The sequence below is a fragment of the Syzygium oleosum genome, unplaced genomic scaffold (genome assembly GCF_021117445.2).
Source record: "Syzygium oleosum isolate NSW1041296 unplaced genomic scaffold, Sole_v2.1 Sole_v2.10, whole genome shotgun sequence".
Classification (NCBI taxonomy): domain Eukaryota; kingdom Viridiplantae; phylum Streptophyta; class Magnoliopsida; order Myrtales; family Myrtaceae; genus Syzygium; species Syzygium oleosum.
The window spans coordinates 3,038,493-3,061,464 of NW_026607494.1; the positions used below are offsets into that span (position 1 = coordinate 3,038,493).

Here is a 22,972-nt window from a genome sequence, read left to right on the forward strand (position 1 = left end):
ATCTACTTTTGATCAAGCGACATGCTTGAGGTTCAAATGCCCTATTTTTAATGAAACAGATGAGACTATTTCATCAGGAAAAATTCCTATATAGTTCTCAATGCCCTCCAAGTGACACCAGATGCAAGTGTAGCTTCTATCTGAAACTTGTCTGGCCGCATATTGTACAAAGACCCATTCAAGCTACGGAAGAAAAGGAGGGACAGTCGAGTCACTGCACCTTAAAATTCCACCTTTGTTCTCAGTATAACTCAGTGGACCGTTCTGGGTGGTGAAGGTCTTGCCTTCGTTATAACTGGAGAAACGGGTCTTCCAGACAGCAGCAACGGAAGATGGCTCGGTATAGTCAACTCGAGCGCAACCTGACTCCCTCAGAACCAGGTTGTAGCTATAGAATTTGACACCCTGAAGAGCTATGCAGAAGATGGTGACGATAACCACATGGGGTTGGATGTGAATAGTATTTTCTCGATCAAACAAGATCCACATGGGTTTGGATTAAAGTTGCAATTGGACTTGCGTTGTGTGCTCTAATTTATCTCCTGAATAGGATAATCAAAGGCAAAAAGGGTCTAGTGGAAGATACTTCCCAAGAATAGAAGACCAGATCGAGGGCTTGTCCATGACCGCACGGAAGATCCGGTTCAAGGATCTCAAGAAAGCAACGGGCAACTTCAAGAATAAGCTAGGACAGGGGGGCTTTGGAACAGTTTATAAAGGGCACAAAGTGGATAAAGAGGTAGCCATCAAAAGGGTTTCTCAGGATTCACGTCAAGGCAAGCAAGAATTCCTCCCTGAAATCACGACCGTCGGCAGCCTCCTCCATCGGAATCTTGTGAAACTGATTGGATGGTGCTACTAGTGCCGCAACCTCCTCCTTGTGTATGAATGCATGCTAAATAGTAGCCTAGATAAGTACATATGCTACCATGAGAAGTTAATAGCCATTGGACCGACCCTGAATTGGCAGATGAGGTACAAGATAAGACGTGGAATAGCTAAGCACTAGATTATCTCCACAATTGGCACGAGAAGAGGGTGCTTCACTGGGACATCAAAGCGAGCAACATCATGATGGATTTAAAGTTCAGTGCTTGGCTTGGGAACTTCGGGCTGGTGCGCACGATCCAACGGACCATGTAGATGCACCATTCAACCAAAGAAATTGCTGGATCCCCAGGATACATGGCTCCCCAAAGCTTTCTTACCGGAAGGGCAACCGTGGAGGCAAACATTTAATCATTTGGCGTCCTCATGCTTGAAGTTTTCTGCGGAAGAAAATTGGGTGATCAGAACCAGGAAACTAATATTATGTCCTAGGTTCGGGAATTGCATAGGAGGGGGAGGATCTTAAGTGCAGCAGATTCCAGGATGAGTGCAGAATTTGGAGGCGGAAAAATCGAGGACATGCTTTTATTGGTGTTGGCCTGTTGCCACCCAAATCCCCACTGTAAAGCCCTCCATGAGAAGTGTTTTGCAGGTGCCGACAGGGGAAGTAGCTTCACCAATTGTGCCGCTGGAAAGGCCAGCTTTCATCTGGCCGGTGATGCCTCCATCTTTTAAAGAGGAGTTAGATTGCTCCATTGCCAAAAGCCAAATAACTCCAATCACAGAAATTCGCCGTAGATAAATGTGAAAAGCGGTAGATCATGCAAATATGTGCTATTCATCAGCTTGTATTTGCCATTTTAGTGCCTGAAAATGAACGAACTTATATTACATTCAACACATTTGCATTCTTTCTTTGAACTCACATTATCTCTGGCTAAAGCAATTGCATTTGGGCCTTCTCAGATTTTAAGCATTTGAATTCTCTGAAACTTCTTTTTACTGCACACTAGCAGGGAGATGACCAAAGATGCGCAGAACGGAGAGAAGACAACAGGCCCGCCTCTGATTGAGCATCTTTCTCATTGCCGTAGTTCAAGACCGAGACACCAATACTCCTCTGCGACAGACAGATTAACGAATGACTTCTCATTCCCTGGATGATGAAGGAAAACAGTCACTATCATGAAAAGAGCACACGCAACTCAATTCTCTGTTTTCTTTGTATTCCAGGCTAAGCTTTCACACACCAGATGGGGACATCCTCCTCAATCCCATTGAAGACATACCAGCCATGTCAAAACAAGAAGACCAAAAATAAGCCTTTTCCGCTTGATCAAGAACCAAAAGATTACAGTGACCTTAAAATAAAGCCTTCTTGCTAGCTCTATTAACCCCTAGAGTGTTTGTGTGACATTCCGAATTTCGACCCATTTTTTTGGGATTTATAAAATGTGTAATTCGTCAGTGTGTTTATAGTAAAATATTACCCGGGAACTGATCACTCTTGGGTTCTTGTTTTTAAAATTGAGATTTCGCTAGAATCGCATTTGATCGAATTTGGCCGTTATTTAGAGCCCGAACTTGGATGTCGAATTTCGCGGAGTTTCGTGACGAATTTAATTGGACGATGTCGATATTATTATGGCCAGCGTCAATATTGCCAGGAATAGTGACAGAGTGAAATTTTGGACCGGGTGTGAATTTGGACTAGTAGATCTCCCTCGTAGTGTGTTTTAGTTAGTTTCTTTTTGCCCTTTTTCCTAATTATTAATTAGGATTTTCGTGGATCGTTAGATTGATTTTTGGGTTCGAATCGTGACCGTTGGATCGCGATAATTACTTTGACTTTCTCTCTCTCTCCTCTGCGCCGCGCCACCCACCCCCGTGCGACGTCCCCTCACGCACGTCCCTGCCATGCAGACTGCCCCCCCCCCCCTTCTCTATCTTCCTTTCTAATCTTTTCTTTCTCTTTCTTCTTCTTATCTTCTTCTTCTTTGTTGGTCTTCCCTTCTGCGCGACTGGTTCTGCTTCTGCTTCTGCTCGCCCGAGCTCGTCGCTGCCCAACCAGTCACCGCCGACCGCCCGAGCTCGTCCGTCCCGCGCCGCTCGCCGCGCCAGCCAGCCGCCGCACCGTCACCGCCACGAAAGCCCCCCACCCTCCTTCTCCTTCCCCTGTTTTCCTTCGCCCCGAGCTCGTCCCCAGCCCAGCCGCTCGCCTGGCCGAGCTCACCATCGTCGCCGCGCCCGACCGTCGCTGCGCCAGACCGTCGCCGCGCCGTCCGTCGCTATCGCCACTGCGAGCCCAGCTCACTGCTCGAGCTCAGCTCACTGCTCGAGCTCGCCGCGCCCGACCGCCGCGTCGCCGTGCCGGCCCGCCGAGACCAACACGCTGCCACGTCGCCGGTTCGCCCCAGCTCCCTCTCTCTCGCCACCACCGTAGCCGTAGCTCGCCGCCACCACCCAGCTTTCCCCGAGCCGTCGTCGCCGCTGCCTTGGCCGGACTGCTCGTGCCTTGGCCGAGCCAGTCGCCGGGACCAGCCCGCCGCGCGCCGCCGTCCTCCCGTCGCCGCCGTCGTCGCCGCTCATCGCCGCCGCCGGCCAGCTAGCCAGCCGGCCAACCAGCTCGCCAGCCAGCCAGCCAGCCAACCAGCCAGCCAGCCCGACCGTGGCCGAGCCCGTTGTCGAGCATCCTGAGCCGTACCCGTCGTTGCCCGGGCCGTGGCCGAGCACCAGGCTGCTGTCCTTGCCCATGGCCTAGTGTCCTAAGCCGTGGCCAAGCGCCGGGCCGTGTGCCGAGCCGTGGCCGAGCCCCGCGCCCGTCGCGCCTTCGCCCGTGCCGATCCCAGCACTGTTCACCCGGGCCATTTTGGGCCCGTGTGGATTTTTCCCGGGCCAAACTTAGGTAAGTGACTTCCTAATCCTTACTTAGGGCTATGGGTATTTTTAGACTTGTCTAGGGATTAGACCGGGTAAATTATGGGCTATTATGGTTGAATTGCTATACTGGACTGTGTGGGTTGAATATGGTTAAATTGTGGGGTGAACTGAGATAGTTGTGGGGGCTTAATTGTGGTTGAATTTGGTGGGTCCAATGGTCGGCTTGTCGTAGTGTTTGTGGGTGATTTGATGATTGATTGTGGCTGACTTGAGTGTCGGATTGGTTAGCTCGTGTTTGGAATTGGGATGGTTTTGGGTGCATATTAGTGGCTAATGTTGGTGGGTCAATGATTGGCTTGTTGTGGCATTCGTGGGTGGATTGATGTTCGTATGTGGCCGGCTTGAATGTCGGAATGGTGGGCTAGTGTGATGGGCTTGTGATGTGATTTGGATTCGTACGACGTGTTGAATGGCGAATTGTGATGTGGTGAGCATGCCTTGAGTTTGAATGGTACGACTTGTGAGAATGGCGAATTGTGTTGTGGTGCATGTGCATGAGAAAAGCCCGGATTGATCGGAGGGCTGCCAACCTGAGGCGTGGTTACGCGGGTGTGGCGAGAAAGGCATGAGCAGACCTGAGGCGTGGTTACGCGGGTCATTGGAAGAGGAAAAATGTCCTGAGGCGTGGTTACGTAGGACGGAGCCCGGTTTGATCTGAGGGCTGACTTGAGGCGTGTTGACGCGGGTCGTGTGAATGTGTGAAATGTCCAGTGAGGGACGGAGCCCGGCTTGATCTGAGGGCTGGCCTGAGGCGTGTTAACGCGGGCAGTGTGAAAGGACCTGGGAGGTCGTGGAAAGTTGCTCGGCCACGCATGCGAATTGAGTGTGATTGAATTGATTGAATATGCGTTGTTATGGCGTTTGAGTGGTGATGTTATTTTTCTGGATTATTATTGCATTATGGTGTTTAATTAATATGCAGAGTGACGTGTGGTTTGAGCGAGGTAAGTATGATTATGTGAATTCTGTACGTTATTGGTTAGATTGCATGTTAGACTTGTCTGGGTACGCATTGGCCTACGTGGGGTTTAGGGTGTTGCTTATTGAAACTCGTTCTCACGGTTATTATATAACCATTTTCAGATCCGCGACCGTGATTGATTAGAGACGCCACCGGCGTATCTCGGGGATGGAGGACGGGTCAAGTTACCCCGTATTTTGTGTGCCCCCTTTTTATAGAGGAGTTAAGCTTACAAACCACCGCCCTCTTTTGACTATTGTGGTTTGAAGTTAGCAGCCTGGGTTGTTGTTGTTGTGTATTTGTGAATGCTGCAAGTTATGCCGAGTATGTTATGTAATTACTTGGTTTGTGCAAGTGTTATCCATTTGTCATTGTTATTTGTCTGGGTTGTTTTATTTCTCTTCCGCTTGCGTAGTTCGTTTGGGTCGGCGACGCGTCCTGGGACGTCGCGTTCAATACGACCATCAAAGGGGTGTCGTGAGCCTGTTGGGATTCGGGCGTGACAGTTTGTATCTAGAGGTATCGATCGATCCCAAAGGTGCCTACCTTTTTCTCACTACTCAATGTAGTTTTTGAAATTTTTTTGCGATGTAGTCCATAAACTTTTTAAGATCATTGCAATGTCATCTTTTTAGGAAAAAGTACACTAGAAGTGCTATAACTTGTGTACGACGATCTCTTTGGTGCCATAACTTTTTTTCGAATCACTTTGGTATCAACTTTTTTGAAAAACGATCATTTTAGTGCCAGTGCTGACGTGGCTCACCGGAAATCCGATGTGGCGCTGACACGTCTCGCTGGAAAGGTCCAGTCAGCATTAAAAATAAAAAAACGACGCCGTTTAGCCCGCTGATGTGTACTTTTTTTTTAAAAAATATATATTATATTATATTAAATAAATAAATTAAATAAATAAAAAAGCCCATGCGGCGGCGCACGAGGAGCCTCGCGCATGCTCTGCGCAGCAAGCCACTAGCTTGTCGGGAAGGGCCGGCGGTGGTGGGCGCAGTGGTTGAGGTCGCGGCCCACGGCCGGGCAGCCGCGACCCTCGCCGTCGCGACCCGGGCGACGGCGAGGCGCGGCCTCGCCTTCAGCGGGCGGCGAGACCTCGCCATCGCCTCGGTCGCGACGGCGAGACGGCCTCGCCTTCGGCGGGCGGCGAGACCTCGCCCGGATCCGGCCCTCGCCGACCACTGCGCCCGCCACCGCCGGCCCTTCTCGGCGGCGGTGGCTTGGCGGCGTGCGCGGCAGCCCGGCTCTTCCTGCAACCTTTTTTTTTTTTTTTTTTTAATTATTTTAATTATTATTATTTTTCTAAAAATTAAAAAATTCGAAAAAAAGCCACATAATTTCCACGTGTACAAGTTAGACCATTTTTTTAATATAAATGCCAGGTCAGCTTTTTGGCCGGAATTTTGGCCTGAGTCACTAAAGTGATCTATTTTCCTCCGACTTGGTACCAAAGTGATTCGAAAAAAAATTATGGCACCAAAGTGATCGCCGTACACAAGTTATGGCACTTCTGGTGTACTTTTGCCGTGAAATTTGAAAAAAATTATTAATGCACTTTTGTTCCTTTCTTTTCCTAAAATATTGATAATCAAGTCAATCAAATTCAATCCAGCTGTGTTTGAAAGCAATGTCTATCCACAATCTATTTAACGAAGAAAATTAATGTAAATGGAACTTGTATATTTAATACCGATTTTTTTAACTTAGCTTTTTGTAATCGATTGTAACAATGCTATAATAAAAAAAAGTGGACATTTGCTAAATATTATCTCAATATTGAGAGATCAAGTTTTGATGCAGCAATGATGCAATGAAACTTTTAATTGATTTAACAACATATAATAATCTATAATTAGTGGAGAATTCTGCTTTTACAGTAATAAAGAAAAATAGAGAGTTCCAATCAAATTTAACAAATGTAAGCTAGCACCAATGGTATTTAGGTAAACAATTAACTTATATGTCAAATTGGTTGATGTGTAATTACACATACTATAAGCAGGATAAGAATTAAGAGACTAACAATTTTATGGATGTATCTATTCAAATGTGAGGTTTTAGGACATTAATTGATCCTTATCTCTTATGTATATCCAATCCAAAAATTAAATGCTCATTTTCTATAGCTTTAAATGCCAGATTTTGAGTATCTAACTTCCATGAATGGGTTTTGCTTCTTTTGAGGCATCATTAAATACAACCTGATTACATTAACTAAACGATTAATTTTGGCTTGATTATTTCATTCATTTAGCCAGGACATCTTATTGTAAAATGCAAATAACTCCTTTTTCAATGCAAGAAAAGGAACAAACCCTTACTTTTGCAAGGTCAGACTTATACATTACTTGAAATGCTAATAAGTAGGCGTGTTGTTAATATCTACCTAGGAGTAACGTATAGCACACGTTTTATAAACCTTCAGTCAAATTAATCACCATGAATGCATGCCAATCACTTGTCAATGTACATCAGTTAAGACTCCGTCAATTGGTGAATGGCTTTTGCAATTTTTGAGGTATTATTAAGAAATAATCTGATCAAATTAATTATAGAATACAGACACCACAAGTAACACAAATTTTGTGCAATGCTCACTTTTGCGCAATAGCTTTTCAATCAATCATCCGAATGTTATAATTTTCATACAACTTTCACTTTGATCCCATAATTTTTCAATCGATTACTTGAGTACCATAACTTTTAAAAAGCTTTCACCCCAAGTACGAGAAAATCCAACGTGAAAGTTGTCATGAACATTTTTTAAAAGTCATCGAATCACGTGATCGATTAAAAAGTTATGGTACTAAAGTGAGCGACATATGATAGTTATGACACTTATGGTGTTATAATCCCCATTAAATATAATATAAGATAGCCACGACATCTTATTGCCAGATGTAAATGTACTCCTTTTTCAATGCAAGAAAAAGGAATCGACTCTTACTTCTGCAAGCTCAGACAATACATTTCTTGAAATGCTAATAAGTATGTATGTTGTTAATATTTACCATGGAGAAACACGGGATATCTAAATCTTTCAAGTTGATTAATCACCATGAATGCTCGTCAATGCTCTATCCATATACATTGGATAGGGCCGCATCAATTTGATGGCGTGTGTGGCCCTCTAATATTACTTTAAATAGGCGACGTTATGATTTGAATATAGGATTTGTCATATCTAAACCAAAAGCTTAGTATGGAAAGTTCATCATCAACTTCCTTGACCTTTCAGCACTTGGCATGCGTTAGCCCCCATACATCATCAACTTCCTTGACCTTTCGCCCAGCCCTGGTGAAAGTCATATGTATGGCTTGGAGGAGGATCTTTCTAGATCCACCCGACAATATGAGGTCAAAAAGCCAAAATAGTCCCTTAACTTTGGGAGAAAGGGTGCCTCCTCACAGAGTGGGTCGTAGTGACCAGTCTCGTGGGACTGTTTATAAAAAACACAAGTCTCCGCAAAGTCGTAAAACCCTGTATGGAGGCTAACGTAGTGTTGGATGGTCAAGGAAGTTGGTGACCTGATAACAAGAGATTTAACCATTTTCGATTGAAATGCAAGACCCTAGGACGCAAACCTTACCAACCTCACCGAAAGAGCAAGTGTGGGATGGTTATTTCAATATGTGTTATCATCTCCTTTTACAAGTGTTCATCCACCCAAAATGAATGAGGTAATTAAGTCTCAATTAACCTTCCTGCTAGGTTATTGGCCATGTATTTCGTCATTTACCCCATTCAATCTGGATTGATGAGCACTTGTGACGGGAGATGTAAACACCAATTGAGATAATCCGTCATGCATTTGCCCTTTAGGTGAAGTAGATGAGTTTTGCATATGTGGGTCTGCCATTTTAGAGGCAACTGTTAGAGTCCACGCTTATTGCAAGCCACAAAATGTATCTTTTGCCATTTGAAAGAGAGAAGATAGTAGATGAAGAGAAGAAAATGGTTGATGTGTGAAAGATCACCATGAAATAAAGCCAAACAATTTTGCCCATTTATTATCTTGTTCCGATACATGTATCCCATTGCAAGTCTCATGTATTTTAATAATCTAAGTTAGTCGAAAGAGCTAATTAGCCTTCCATATTTCCATAAAAACTAAATAGAATCTAAAACTACCAGAATATAATCTTTTTCATCAGCTAAGGCTCCATCAATCGGATGACATGTGTACCCTCTTGGTGTTACTTTTAAGTAGGCGATGTTATGATTTAAATACAGGCTCAGTCATATCTAAATCAAGAGAATGAATGTCAAAATGGATCACAAACTCATATTTTAACTCAAATCTATTGAAGCGGGTTACATTTGGTCACCCCAACTTTCAACTTTAGGTCATACTCGGCTCCAAAGATAAAAAAAAACCTCAAAAAGATGGGTTTTAGTGTGTCTGTAATAAATCCACTTTCAATCGATTAAATAAAAATAGTAAAGTTAAGAAAACATGTCTAAAAAAAGAAGTCGAGAGAGAGATTATCATCCGCTTCAAGCGTCGCTTCGCACCCTTGAGGAGGATCATCCCCCCATGTTTAATAATAAGAAACAGACTTATCTTGTATTAGATCTCGTGAAACTCTAAAACGAAATGAAGACTCATTTGCAATTAAGTATCTCTCTCTGAGTTGCAATAATGATCTCCGAAAATTATTTGAGCGAGTTTTCTATTCCGTGTGAAAATGGCTGGGAATTTTGATAATATAAATTTCTTTTTATCAATGCCGCTGCGGTCCCCCGTCACCCTCCATCTATCACTACCATGCTGCGTTGTCCATCACGACCCTCTCACTCTCCCGTCCATCGGCCCTAGTCTGCGCCACGCACCATGAGATCTAAGGCAGCATGGCCTCAGGTTTGAGGTCGTGACCGCCGCGGCCTCACACCTGAGCTCGCCGTGGCCTCAAATCCAAGACAGTCAACTCAAGTCCGAGGCCGTGCTGCCTCAAGTAAGAGTTGGAGAGAGAGAAGGCTGGGCGGTGTGAGATGGTCGTGGTAGATGGCGGGTCAACCATGGCGGCCAGAATGGCGAAGCTATGGAGCACGAGCGTTCACGGGGGGATGATGTATGGTGAAGGACGTGGGCAAGTGCAGATGGCGATGGTGGAGTAACGTGGATAAGGAGGAAGGAAGGAGGAGAAAAAGAAGGAAAAAGGAAAAAAAAAATTGTGATGTACATCTTGCGGGCCCTTCAATGGAGGAGATAAAAGCATTTGGACTAGCGAATTCGACACATCAGATGTTGGTTCGTACCCTTAAAAGTCAATCAGTAACATTGATGGCCGCAGCAGTCATTTCCATTAGTTCACCTAATAGAAAGATGGGCAAAAATACACAAGAAGTGGCATAACTTTTGTACGGGCGATCACTTTGGTGTCAAGTCGGAGAAAAAATAGATCACTTTAGTGACTCCGGTCAAAATTCCAGACCAAAAAGCCCCGACTTGGCATTTATATTAAACAAAAATGGTCTGACTTGTACACGGAAAAATTATGTGGCTTTTTTTCGAATTTTTAGAAAAATAATAATAATTAAAAAAAAAAGGTTGCGATAAGCGAGGAGCCTTCGCGGCTGCCGCGCTAAGCCACCACCGCCAGGGAAGGGCCGACGGTGGTGGGCGCGTGGCGGCAAGGGCCGGATTCGCGCGGCGAGACCTCGCCGTCGCGACCCGAGCAACGGCGAGGCAGCCTCGCCTTTCTTTGGGCGAGGCGAGGCCGACCTCGCCGTCGCCGGGTCAAGTACGACGGCGCGACCTCGCCTTGCCGAGCAAGGCGGCGAGACCTCGCCGTCGCACGGGTCGCGACGGCGAGGTCTCGCCTCGCCCCGGAAGCGATGCCGCGCCTCGCCGTCGCGACCCGGGCGACGGCGAGGTCGGCCTCGCCTCGCCCGGCAAGGTGAGGCCGGACCTCGCCGTCGCCGGGTCGCGACGGCGAGGTCTTGCCTTGCCAAGCGAAGGTGAGGCCGCGCCTGCCGTCGCGACTCGGGCGACGGCGAGGTCTCGCCTCGCCCAACAAAGGCGAGGCCAGACCTCACCGTCGCACGGGTCGAGGCCGGACCTCGCCGTCGCCTGGGTCGCGACGGCGAGGTCTCGCCTCGTCGGATCCGCCTCGACGACCATGTTTACCACCACCGCCCTTCCCGGCGGTGGCATGGTTAACGGCCGGCGAGGGCTCCTCGCCCTTGCGGGGCTTTTTTATTATTATTTAATATAATATTGTCACGCATCGAACACTACGAGCGCGCGATCATCCCTCCGAGGTCTATTCAAGTGCGACGTCCCAGGACGCGTCGCCGACCCAAAACCCAAACAACAGAGAACAATACACAGCGGAAGTAACAAACACCCGTACAATATAAAATCACATAACCAAGGGTAGCAATGAGTAAGATAAATACAACTTGCATTAATAACCGGGATTTACAATATCCATTGCTAGACAATATACACCAACCAAAATGTGGGTCAACAGCCACTAACATATACTTCCCCATTCCAACCGGGGTACTCGGTCACCGAAAGATCTATCCGGTCCAGGATCCCAAAACGAAGTGACGCATCCACCATCTCAAGGTCGGGGGTCTGAAAAGTGGGGTTTAAACAACAATGAGAATAAATCTCAGCGAGTAGGCCCCCTAATCCGAAACTAGGCTAACATGCACCTCCCGGACAAGAATCAACTAAACACACAGTTGATCAATCACACGACTTAGGCCCTCGGGCCCAAATCAAGCATATAGTGACCCTGCAGGTTAGGCACAAAATAAAATAATACTATGCCCCACAATGTACATACACATGTCAATTGGCCACTGTCACATGCCACACACATGTTTGCACTCGTTATGAACTTTTCGCACACTTGCCAATGTCATGCTTATGCTTGCACAATTCAATGCACACTTGCACACTTGCACACGTGCCAACTTTCCAATTATTCACTTCCGACCCGCGTAAAACGCATCAGGTTCGACCCGCGTAAACGCATCAGGTCTAGCCCGCGTAAACGCATCAGGCGCAACACCGATCTCCATATACGGACCACACCCGCGTAAACGCATCAGGTTGGCCGTCTTCCGGCAATCCGGGCATCGTCCCGCATAAACGCATCAGGGCGGGTTCAATACCCCGCGTAAACGCATCAGGGCTTTATGTGATCACACATGCACATCCACCAATTATTATCTGAACCCCGCGTAAACGCATCAGGGCGATTTAGGTGATCACATGCTCATGTCATTCGTGCACGTTCACATAATGCACATGTTATGCCAATGCTCAATATGCACACTCATGGCCATAACAATCACACTCGGCAATTCACGAACAAATCACATATTAGCCGTACAAGGCCCAATTAAATCCTCAATGGATAGCCACTAATCAGTCCGAGAGAGAGAAAAACCGAGAATATACAAAATCGGGTCCAAACTGGGCAATTGCACAGTGAAAGAAAACCGTTTGAAATAAATAGTAAATAAATTCCAAAAATTCTGAAATTCGGATATGTTGTAGAAAACATCTCGATAAACATTTTCTGTGAAGAACTCGAAATCCAGTTCTAACCGTAAATACCTCGTTTTGACACTCAAATCCGGACAAAATCCGGTTCGCTCGGACAGCCCCTCAGACCATCAAAATACAACTCATTCAGTACCCAAATCACTTTGGAAAGCCCTGAAATTTTTATAAGTCATAGAAACGAATGTTCTTAACAATTTTTGTGAAGAAAGTTTGTTGAAAAGAGGTCTGGAAAAATTTATAAAAAATCGGAAAGACCAGAAGGTCGGGTGAACAGTAAATCGGGCAGACTCAATTCGGTCCAAAAGTGGACTTACGAATGGCACTAAATGATCTCCAAAAATTTCATATTTAATATATGTCAAACTTCAAGATGTTATGAACAACTTTCATGAAGAACACTTCCTCAAATTCGGCCCACACAAGTCACACAAAAAAATAGCAAAATCCAGCAACGCAGCAGCAGCCTTACCCGAAATCAACCAACATGCACCACCAAGCAAACCAAGCACAACCAGCCACTAAACCAATTATCCACAGCCCTTAAACCATCCCTAAATCATCACATTAGGCCATTAAAATCACCACAAAATCAGCCATAATCAGCCCACACTAATTAACCCCTAAAATATCCTAATAACCCTTAAAACTTGTCTAAAGTGCACATAAGCCTAATTAAGGGTTAGGGTTTCCACTCACTAGGTTTAAGGCTTCAAATGTGGGCCGGACAAGGAGAGAAATGGGCTGAACAGCGGCGGCACGACGCCGGACCCGGCGGCAGCGAACGGCGGCTCACGGCGTTGTCGGGTGGAGATGGGGCTGAACGGCAAGGTCTGGTCGTGGCCGGAATGGAGGGCGAGAAGCAAAGAGGAAACGGAGATGAATGAAGCAAGCAAGTAGTGGAAGCAAGAAGAAAATGAAGAAGTAAACTCGCAACGAAGTGAAGAAGAAGAAGAAAAGAGAAGAAGAAGAAGCGAGTAGCAATGATGGACGAAGCGAGACGTGAGGGAGTCGCAGTTAACAAAGCCAAGGCGAAGCAATCAGAACAGGCGAAACGTGGGGGAGTGGGGAAAGTCAGCGGTCAGCAAAGCAATGCAGAGGCAGAAGCGGTACGTGAAGCAGCATGGGGCTGCATGGGTCAATGGTCAGCAAAGCACACGTGAAGGTGCAGCAAGAACAAAAACACGTGAGGGAGTCAGCGGGCGTGAAGGAAGAGAGGAAGTCAGCGGAAAGGAGGGTCAGCCGGCGTGGGGGTTCGGCGAGAAAGGAGGAGAGGAGAGAGAGAGAAGAGAAACCAAAGTCAACATATCAATCAAGTGTAATCCAAGGGCTCACAAGAGGTCCTGTTGGGCAAACTAGATCCAAGGGCCACGAAAATCCAACTTTCAAAATCAAAGAAAAGACTAGATAGACACTAAATAAAACCAATTAAACACTTCTAAAATTCGGAATCCCTTCATAGGCTTAGGGGCAATTTGGTAATTTTTCCATTTCCGGCTCGAAATTCCATTTTTCGATTATACCGGTCCCAAATATAACTGGCCACATTAATATGACGTCGTCCTTGCAAAATAGTCGCGTATATCCACGAAATTCGACACCGAAGTCCGAACTCAATTCCACGATCAATTTCGCTCAAATGCGATTTTAGCGTCTCTCACTAACGGGCGGCTGTTTAGGGGTTACGCGTATCGACTTAGAATTACTCGTGTCGTGACGGTCTCGACTCTCAAGAGAACACGAGAATTTATCGCTAGTTCCGGGGGTCGCAATCGTTCGGATTAAGTTCGGGATTGTTCGCCACGCGTACTTTCGGTCATGCGGAATCACCCGAGATCCGATCGTACGTCGTTGGCCAAATCAAATCCGTCACTCTCCTTGGATCGGCCCACATTGGCACAAAATATTCCTTCGTCGTTTATCGGAATCGGACTCGATTTGCGGTCGAGTTCTTCGGTCCACGTACCGTTTTTCTAGTTAGCCATTCCCTATTGGTCAGTATCCCGAGAAGGATCCGTTCCGGGCGAGACTTACTAAAAAGGAAATGAGAAATAACATCTATTTCATTGATCACGAAAGTGGATCGAATTCAGGACGTTACAAATATAATATAATTTAAAAAAAAAAATACACGTCTGCGGGCTAAACGGCGTCGTTTTTTGTTTTTAATGCTGACTGGACCTCTCCGGCGAGCCGTGTCAGCGCCACATCGGATTTCCGACGAGCCACGTCAGCATTGGCACTAAAATGATCGTTTTTCAAAAAAGTTGGCACCAAAGTAATCCGAAAAAAAGTTATGGTACCAAAGTGATCGCTGTACACAAGTTATAGCACTTCTAGTGTACTTTTGCCCAAATTTCACTAGCCCCAACTCATTTCAAGTTTCCTATGTAATAATCAATATACCTAAGGTTCATGTACTCAACGTTTTTATGGGTTTTCTTTTACATTTGTGGAAAATACCATAAGGGTTAGATTCTTATTACCTTTTATGGAAATATGGAAGGCTAATTAGTTCGTTTGGTTACCAACTTAGGTTATTAAAACACACGAGACTTGCAATGATGTACTTGTATCGGTCCAAGATAATAAATAGGCAAAGTTGTTTGGTTTTATTTCACTTTGTTGTTTCAAATATTCACCATTTTCTTCCCTTGATATACCACCTTCTCCTTTCCAATTGGCGTACCACAAATTTTTTGGATTGGAATAAGCGTAGCTCTCAAAATGACCTTTAAAATGGCAAACCCTAATATGTGAACTCTTCCTCCCTCACCGAAAGATCAGGATGGATCCTCTCAGCCTGTGTTATCTTCTCCTCCGACAAGTGCAGGTCCATTGAAAATGAGTGAGGTAGGTCTCAATCGACCTTTGTTGTAACATCCTCAATTTCAGTCCCTAGGAAATGGCTATGGTTTAAGTTTGGTAGTTTTTCAATTGGAACCAATTTTTACTCTTGTTTTGGAAAACCTAGTTTCGGATACTTTATACCCCTTCGTTTTGTTATTTTTATGGAGACTTTTGTGATCCAGATTTCCAAACACTTCCTTCTTGAAAGTTTCTCCAAACATCTTAAAGTTTTACATACTTGAATTTCAGAATTTTTGAACTTGATATGAGTAATACGACAGCCTAATTTCCGAACCATGTAAAATTGCCCAGAATGGGTATTTCGGTGATGTTCACACTTTCTTTATTTTATTCAAGCTTTTCTGGGCCGATTTTGGAAAAGTTTCCTTCACAAAAGTTGTTGAGAACTTCTTTTTCTATAACATATATCAATTTGGGAATTTTTTTCGAGATTGTTATACGTGTTTTGTCGCGGAAAACCCTCGAAAAATCTTGAGAACTAAGCATGATGCGGGTTGTGATTTTAGTGCCAATGAGTCTATTTCGTGTGACCCGATTGGCCCGAATCAATTACGCAAGAAACCAGCAAATCCAGAAGGCTCTAGGGAGTCCACGGTTTGGAAAAGTTTAGAAGAGGCTAGAAGATAAGGCTTTGACATGGTCAAAGATTCTCCTTCAAGCTTCCATTATTAAGGTTCATTAATCCCATTAAATGGCCCTTGACTTAGAAGCCCCATTCATGATGACAAGCCTTAATTAGTTGGACTTTGGAGGCACCATCATCATGACATGCATTAATGGCCTTGAGTAGGGAGTAAGAAAGAACTTCTATAAATAGGGAAGCCCCACTTGAAGAAGACACACACCGCACCAATTGGCCAACCTTCTCTCTTGTTTCTTTGCTTCTTGTTCACGCCAAGAAAGAGAGAAAGAGAGAGAGAGCTCACCGACTAGCCCGTGTCTCTCCTTGTTGTTCGGTCAATAGGAAGCCACATCCAAGGCTCGTGTGTTCGTGTTCAAGCCCGAGATTCGCCGAGACTCCCGTGTTCCTTTCTTGTCCTATTTTTATTTCATAGTGTAAGTAAACTTCCTAATATCGGGAAAGGAAGTTGTGATACGTTGTGACACGGTTTGCTTGGACCGTTTCTCGGTCATTTGGTTGGTTGTAGTTGGTTTATTTCTCGATTTAATCATGTTTGGTGTTTGACGTTTGTTTTGGAGATAGAACCGAGACTTGAATGGCAAGATGCACATGTTATAGCCATGCTTGATGTTTTCGTGTATGAACTTTGCTATTGATCTGCCATCGATGCTGGTGCAGTAAGGGCCGACTTGTGCTAACGGCGATCCCCTCGTCCTCGCTTGATATTAGTAGGTTTACTTGCTGAGTCTCCCCGACTCGTTCCCCGTTATTTCTTTTTCAGGTCCGAAGAATGGCATCTCCCCCGACCCGGTTCGGCAACCCCATGGACATGAGAGCCGAAGTGCTCACCGTGATAGATGCCCGAGAAGGCCGAGCTTACCGCCGGATCAAGACGTATGTGATGGTCGATGAGGGCCTAACGGACTTGGTGCCTCACCCGTACGTAGCATGGCATGGCTACACTGACGGAGAATGGGTTGGACCCCTACGTGGGTTCAATGGACCTTTTGACGGTGTAGGCGGGCCGGCTCCGGGGCATGCCACGGGTGGGGTGTAGATCGGCCATGTGGACGGGAAGCGGGGAGGAGATGTGGATGGAATTAGAAGCGAGAAGATGAAGTAGAGGGGACAGGATCACCTAAGCCGAGTTTTGCTATTCATAGTCGGCTAGGAACGGATGAGCTTCTAGAATATGCATGTGAAATATGTGTTGTTTACCATAGCCTGAAAGGCTTGTTAAAATATATTTGCATGTACTGTAAATATAAGGTTTGCTCATGATGCTGTTTGTCTAAATTCCGCTGTTGTTATGAATGTAATTGTCCCGAAATTATGCTTCCGCTTATGTGTAAAGAAAGATAATAATAAACGGGATGTCACGTTAATGACTTCGAGGTGGGGGCGTTACATTTGTGCTAGGTTATTGGCCATGTATTTTGTGACTCAAGTACAAAGAAATGGATTTACAATGGCATTACTTATCCAAAAAAAATCAAAAGTAATGAATGATGAAAGACAAGATAAATTTTTTAATGCTCTCTGGGGTTTTTGTTTGGTTTGCATTAAGGTTATGAGTTGAATTACTCAAATGATCCGTCATCTAGATCTGCTCATTGATTCTACAAACTTTATACCCCCCCCCAGGGGGGGGGTTATAGATTGGAATATCTATCACGTTAAAATCTATTTTTCTTTTCTAAGTTCATGCAAATCTAATTGTTTATACACCTAGTGAAACTAGCGAATAATTGATGGTTGAATTTTACCATGTATAAAAGGTCTGAAATATTCTTAAATCTTTTGTTGAAAAATAACAAATAACAAAAATATTTTTATGTATATATTTATGTCTTGTTTGTGTGTGTCCAGATCTGATTTATGAGTATGTAGAATTATAAATGCATGCGTACAAGCATATGATTTTGAGAATGACAAAAATAAAATTGCCGATAGGTTTTTCTATTATACTCTGGAAGTATAGATAATACTGTTCTAGGGTTGAAAGTTTGGATGTGTTGCTTTTTGCATAGATCAATGCATGAATAGTTATTCGTTGGACAACAAAACAAACGGCAGTTATTTGAAATGGCAAAACTGTAAGTAATCAGACCGGTAATGCTATTATGGTAAATATTATCAATATATACGGAACTTCCTTCCTTCATTTGGTATTCTTACTATTAAGAGTTTTCTCTTATACTCTAAGTTGATAAGCAATAAATGTTGTAGTGGAGACCAACGAATTGATCGAGAACTTGCACGTTCTTTAAGATCAATGATAAAGAAAGTAAACCATCATTCCACACTGAAGAAAAACGAATAGCTAAAGTATAACTATTCATAGGATGAAAAACTTTTCCAAATCACGAAAAGAAGAAGTTGATAGCCCCTTACTTATAAAGTTAAATGAGTTTCCACCATTCTTTTCAATATTACATAATCTGCTAATTCATATGTTAAAATTCGATTTTTTTAAACCGTGTCTCTGTTCACATATTTTCCTTCTTTGTGTCCGCCATTCTAGATTTCTCTTCATTTTATGCTACTATTGTTATTTCGTAATGAGTTATAGGCACTCAATAGCCTCTCTCGAACTATTTTGCTTTATACTGCGTCAAATGTTATATATTCTTGGTTTTGGTTATAAGTCAATGCTCTTCCTCTCAAACCCTACAGGTTCCATGGAATCATTTTGGACAAAATCATGCTATCCACATGATATGATTTGCTACTCCTTTTCTTTCAGCATAAGGCACCGTGTTTTTCTACTCATTTAGTCATTTATCATTTTTATCATGTCTCATGAGTTTGATTCCTTGTTAGGAGGAATGGGTTCTTAAACTAAACAAATGCGGTTGGTTTAGTTGTTTAATCGTACTATTGATATTCTCAAGCATGAGTTAGCTTAACATCTCGATCATAGTTTGCCAAATGTTCATTTCTTTGATATCATGAATATAGTTGAAGATCCTATTCTGCGGCATATATGTTTTCCTGTTTCGAATCGTTTGGCAGCATTTAATGGTGATATAATTGCATATGCGTAATTATTTTCTTTACTCATGTTTTGTCCTTCTCTATCTCTTTCATCCTTGAAGGTCAATATGTCACTCTCTGCTCCAGACAACTCTCGTGTTTCAATGGAATGGAATGAACCATGTGGTTCAAAGAAGCTAGACATTCCGAACCAAGAGGGACAATGGGATGGATTGTATACATCACTTAGGGCACTAGTCTCAGTAAGTTAACTTTTGATTAATTTTTTTAAGATATGGATAGTCAATATGAGTTTTCTATTGTCCTTTGAAACTTTGTGGGGTACAACATGACATAAACTTAATTTTACTTGTATATAGTATGGTTTACATCACTAATAATGATAGTCGATGTAATGTAAATTAACTTTTTGTTAAATTTATTTTGATACATGTAGTTGTTCTGTGATATATCGTATGAGAGTCCATGATATAAAAATTTTACCATTATAGAGTTTTTTTTTAATTCACTTTTGTGAGGTTCAACCCTTAGTTTTCAAATGCCGATATCCGCATTAAAGGATGGATGGTAACACATAGGATGAATGATCCGTAAAATACATTGTGAGGCACTCGATTTCTTCGTCTTGATTCTTGAAGCATATTTGATAAGCTTGGATGTATTTATGAAGTACACACCTAAACTTCATTTGTAAGAAGTTACAACTAGACAGGTTATGTATAAACATAATATATATATTCCCAATTCTTTGACTTTGACAATAATTCAGAATTGCCCATGCTTTAATGATGAGATATACTAGCATTGATAATTTGTGATTGTAGAAAGTTGTTTCTCAATTGAGAAAAAGTATTTTAGATGAGCTGCTTGACCAGGATCCAATATCGTATCAATTACCTGAAAATAATGAGAGGATAAATGTTTCGACCAATAATATAATATTATTTCAATGATTTGTTTGTACGCTATTCACATATGATTCTGGAAGATTTGAACAAACATTTCTTGAGTTGAATTGTATGGTGATCGATAGTCAACATTTCATCTTTTATTCATATAAATGCACGCTTTTTATTAGTAAGTATTTGTAACCAATGCTCACAACAAATGACAAATGATCAAATCCAAAGCACAGACAAATCCATCTTCATCAATGGAAGTCAAGACCAGTTCCAAAACCACACTTGTAGGGGAAAGGACAGTATCTTTCCTACTCCCCTGGATTGTCTAATCGGCATAGAGTTGGACGGGGTAGCATCTTGAATGTGTTCCTTTTGCTTTTATATTGAATGATATAAATATCGCAATCTATATATCCAATTGTCTAATTGTTTTCATTTTTGTGGTGTGATTATTATCTATTGATTGCAGAACATCCAACATCAATCTTCATTTAAAGAGAGGCTTCAAGGGTGGAATATTGCATGCAAACAATGTGCAAATGGAAAATTGGACATGGTAATTGTATATTCAATAAACTTCATTTCTTCTGCTCTCCTTAATTAGATAGACGATTCGAAAGAAGTAACTTAGATTCGACTGATTTGGTTTCTATAAACATGGCAAGGAGATGAAATGGATTATAGTGATGTATGTTAGCCGAAAGGATTAATAAAAACTCAGTTTTACATTATCGCCTATTTATGATTAACTGCATTGAAATTTTTTTACTACCTTTGATGAGTAATAGCTTTGTACATGACTATCTCTAAATTTTCGCATGGTAATGAAGACAACCGAAATCTATTATCTTTGCAGAACTATCGTCATGGACAGTCAAGAAGGATGTTTCGCTCAATTGTTGAGGTTGTCGAGTTTATAATGGAGGCTTTGATCGATAAAGAGACACCAGGGAGTAGTTCTCTGTCACGCCCCGAACCCCACGGCGCGCGACAACCCAACCGAGGTCGATTCAAGCGCGACGTCCCAGGACGCGTCGCCGACCCAACACCCAACACAGAGAATCATGCACGCGCGGAAGCAACATAACACTCGTACAAATTTAAATCCACATAACCAAGGATAGCAACACAACAAACAACATGAACAAATATACACTTGCATTAATAACGGGAACATATACAATATTCATATACAACATGAACATCAAAAATCAAAAGCGGGTCAATGGCCACTTCTGACAAAAATGGGTAAGTGGCCCGGGCGGTCAGGGGTACTAAAACTAGGTGGGGCTCCGGTCAAAAAGGTACTGGCCCGACCTATCTGTAACTAAGGCTAAACCTACGGGACCCAGTCCGGGTCGGATCCCGAGGACTCGGAAGAGCTATCAAACAGCTCATCCTCGGAGTCCATGGAATCCAGCTCAGACTTGGCCTCTGCCGGCTCCTCCTCTGAATCCACCTCCTTAGGCTCGGGGTCCTGCTCCATCGGCTCTGACTCCTCGTCCGACTCCATCGGCTCCAGATCAGAATCCCAGTCCGCTGGCTCCATATCCATCAGGTCAAACTCGTCAACCTCCCAGATAACCGGCCGGCGGCCAGAGCTGGATGTGACATTTCGAGATTTCGCTCATTTGGGATTTATGAAATGAATTATTTTATTAATGTGCTCGTAGCTAGTTCTCACCCGGAACTGATCATTCCTGAGATACTAATCAGTAGGGAAATGCTAATTAGGGATTTAAAATTCGTATGACTAAAGATAATTCAATCGTGAATGGACTTTCGACCATAAAATTGTCGAGGTGATATTTTGAGCCACTGTTGGCCGATCCAAGGATAGTTAGGGGTCAGCTCGTCATTGTCATAGTAGTGGATCGCGGGTGATTCCGCTGGACGGCGAAATAACTTGATGAATGATCCTGAACCTATACCAAATGATCGTGCCCCTCGGATCTAGCGATTGATCCTTGCGATTTTAATGACAACCGAAGTCATTACGGTCTGAATAAATTGTACGTGACTCGATTTAGTATCAGTCACGGGTCGTACAGGCGAATTTCCCAAAAGCCACCCGTTAGTCTGAGAAACGCTCGAGTTACGTTATGAATATATAATTGGAATATTGAGTAGAGACCAAACCAAGCGTCAGAAAATTCGGAAAGTCACGGCAGGGCCTTTGGACGACGTTGTAATTGGAACGTACATCTCTGAATTTCTTCGGATTTTTCAGAAAAGTTCGATTTCGGCGAGAAACGGAGAAAGTGACCATTTTACCCTTGGAATTTAGTAAATGGTTAGTTTTAAAGGGCAAGGGCATTTTGGTAATTTTTCCTTTGGACTTTTTGAGAAATTACAAGTATACCTTTGGATATTTTTGGTAAGATTCGATCTGGGCCGTTGATTTCAAGATTGGATCGAATCTGGACCGTTGGATTAAAAAGATTAGACGAGGGCGTTTTGGTCATTTGCCGTTTTGGTCAAATTTAGTCCAAGTTTATCCTCTCTCTCTCCTCTCCCCTCCCCCATTTGGTCCCCCTCTCTCTCCCGTGAAACCCCCTCCACCGTGAGCCCCTCTCCCCCGTCGAACGCCGCCCCTTGGCCGCTCGGATCGCCGTCGTCCGTACGCCCGCCGGCCACCATCTCGCCGATCCGCCGCCCTTTTTCTCTCCCCTCTCCCTCTCGGCCTCCCCTTGGCCGTGAGCCCCACCGGCCACCGCCCAAGCCGCGCCGTCGCTGCCCAAGCCGATCACCGCCCGCCGGGAGCCGTACACCGTCGCCGCCGTTCCCGATTAAGTGCCGCCGCTTTCCGTTCTAGCCGCGATAGTCTAGAACGCAAGTAAGTCGCGCTCTAAACCCAATTTAGGACTTCGGGTATCGACGGATTTTGGGCGAAATCGGGTTTAAATTTAGTGCGATTTTGCATGATTTAGGAGTGGAATTAGGTGGCGGGCCTTAGGATTGAATTCGGATAATTTTTATTGGAAATTGGAGGACAACAGTGAGCTGTGGACTACTGTTCACAGGGCTGTGATGGGCTGATCGGGATGCAAGTTGGATTTTTAGAACCGAGAATTAATGGCGAGAAAGTCTCGTGAAGGACCTGAGTCGATTTGAGGCCATTTGGTTAGAGAAAAATAACGATTTCTGTGTTTTACGTGCGTTTGAAATATAATTAGGTTGTGGTGGTGAAATTGAATGTGTGATTGTGCAATTGGTTGATTTAATTATGTCTGTTGGGTGCACACTTGGGCCAGATTGTTTTAATTATTAAAATTGGCCGTGTCGACTGCTGAGTGAGCATGGTTTGTGTATA

The 22,972-nt window shown here is 43.8% G+C and overlaps 2 pseudogenes; both read left to right on the top strand.

Moving 5' to 3' along the window:
• Positions 1–622: 622 nt before the first annotated feature.
• On the top strand, positions 623–1,239 carry LOC130139087 (probable L-type lectin-domain containing receptor kinase S.5; annotated as a pseudogene).
• A 12,014-nt stretch (positions 1,240–13,253) lies between these two features.
• On the top strand, positions 13,254–20,290 carry LOC115678583 (uncharacterized; annotated as a pseudogene).
• Positions 20,291–22,972: the final 2,682 nt, after the last annotated feature.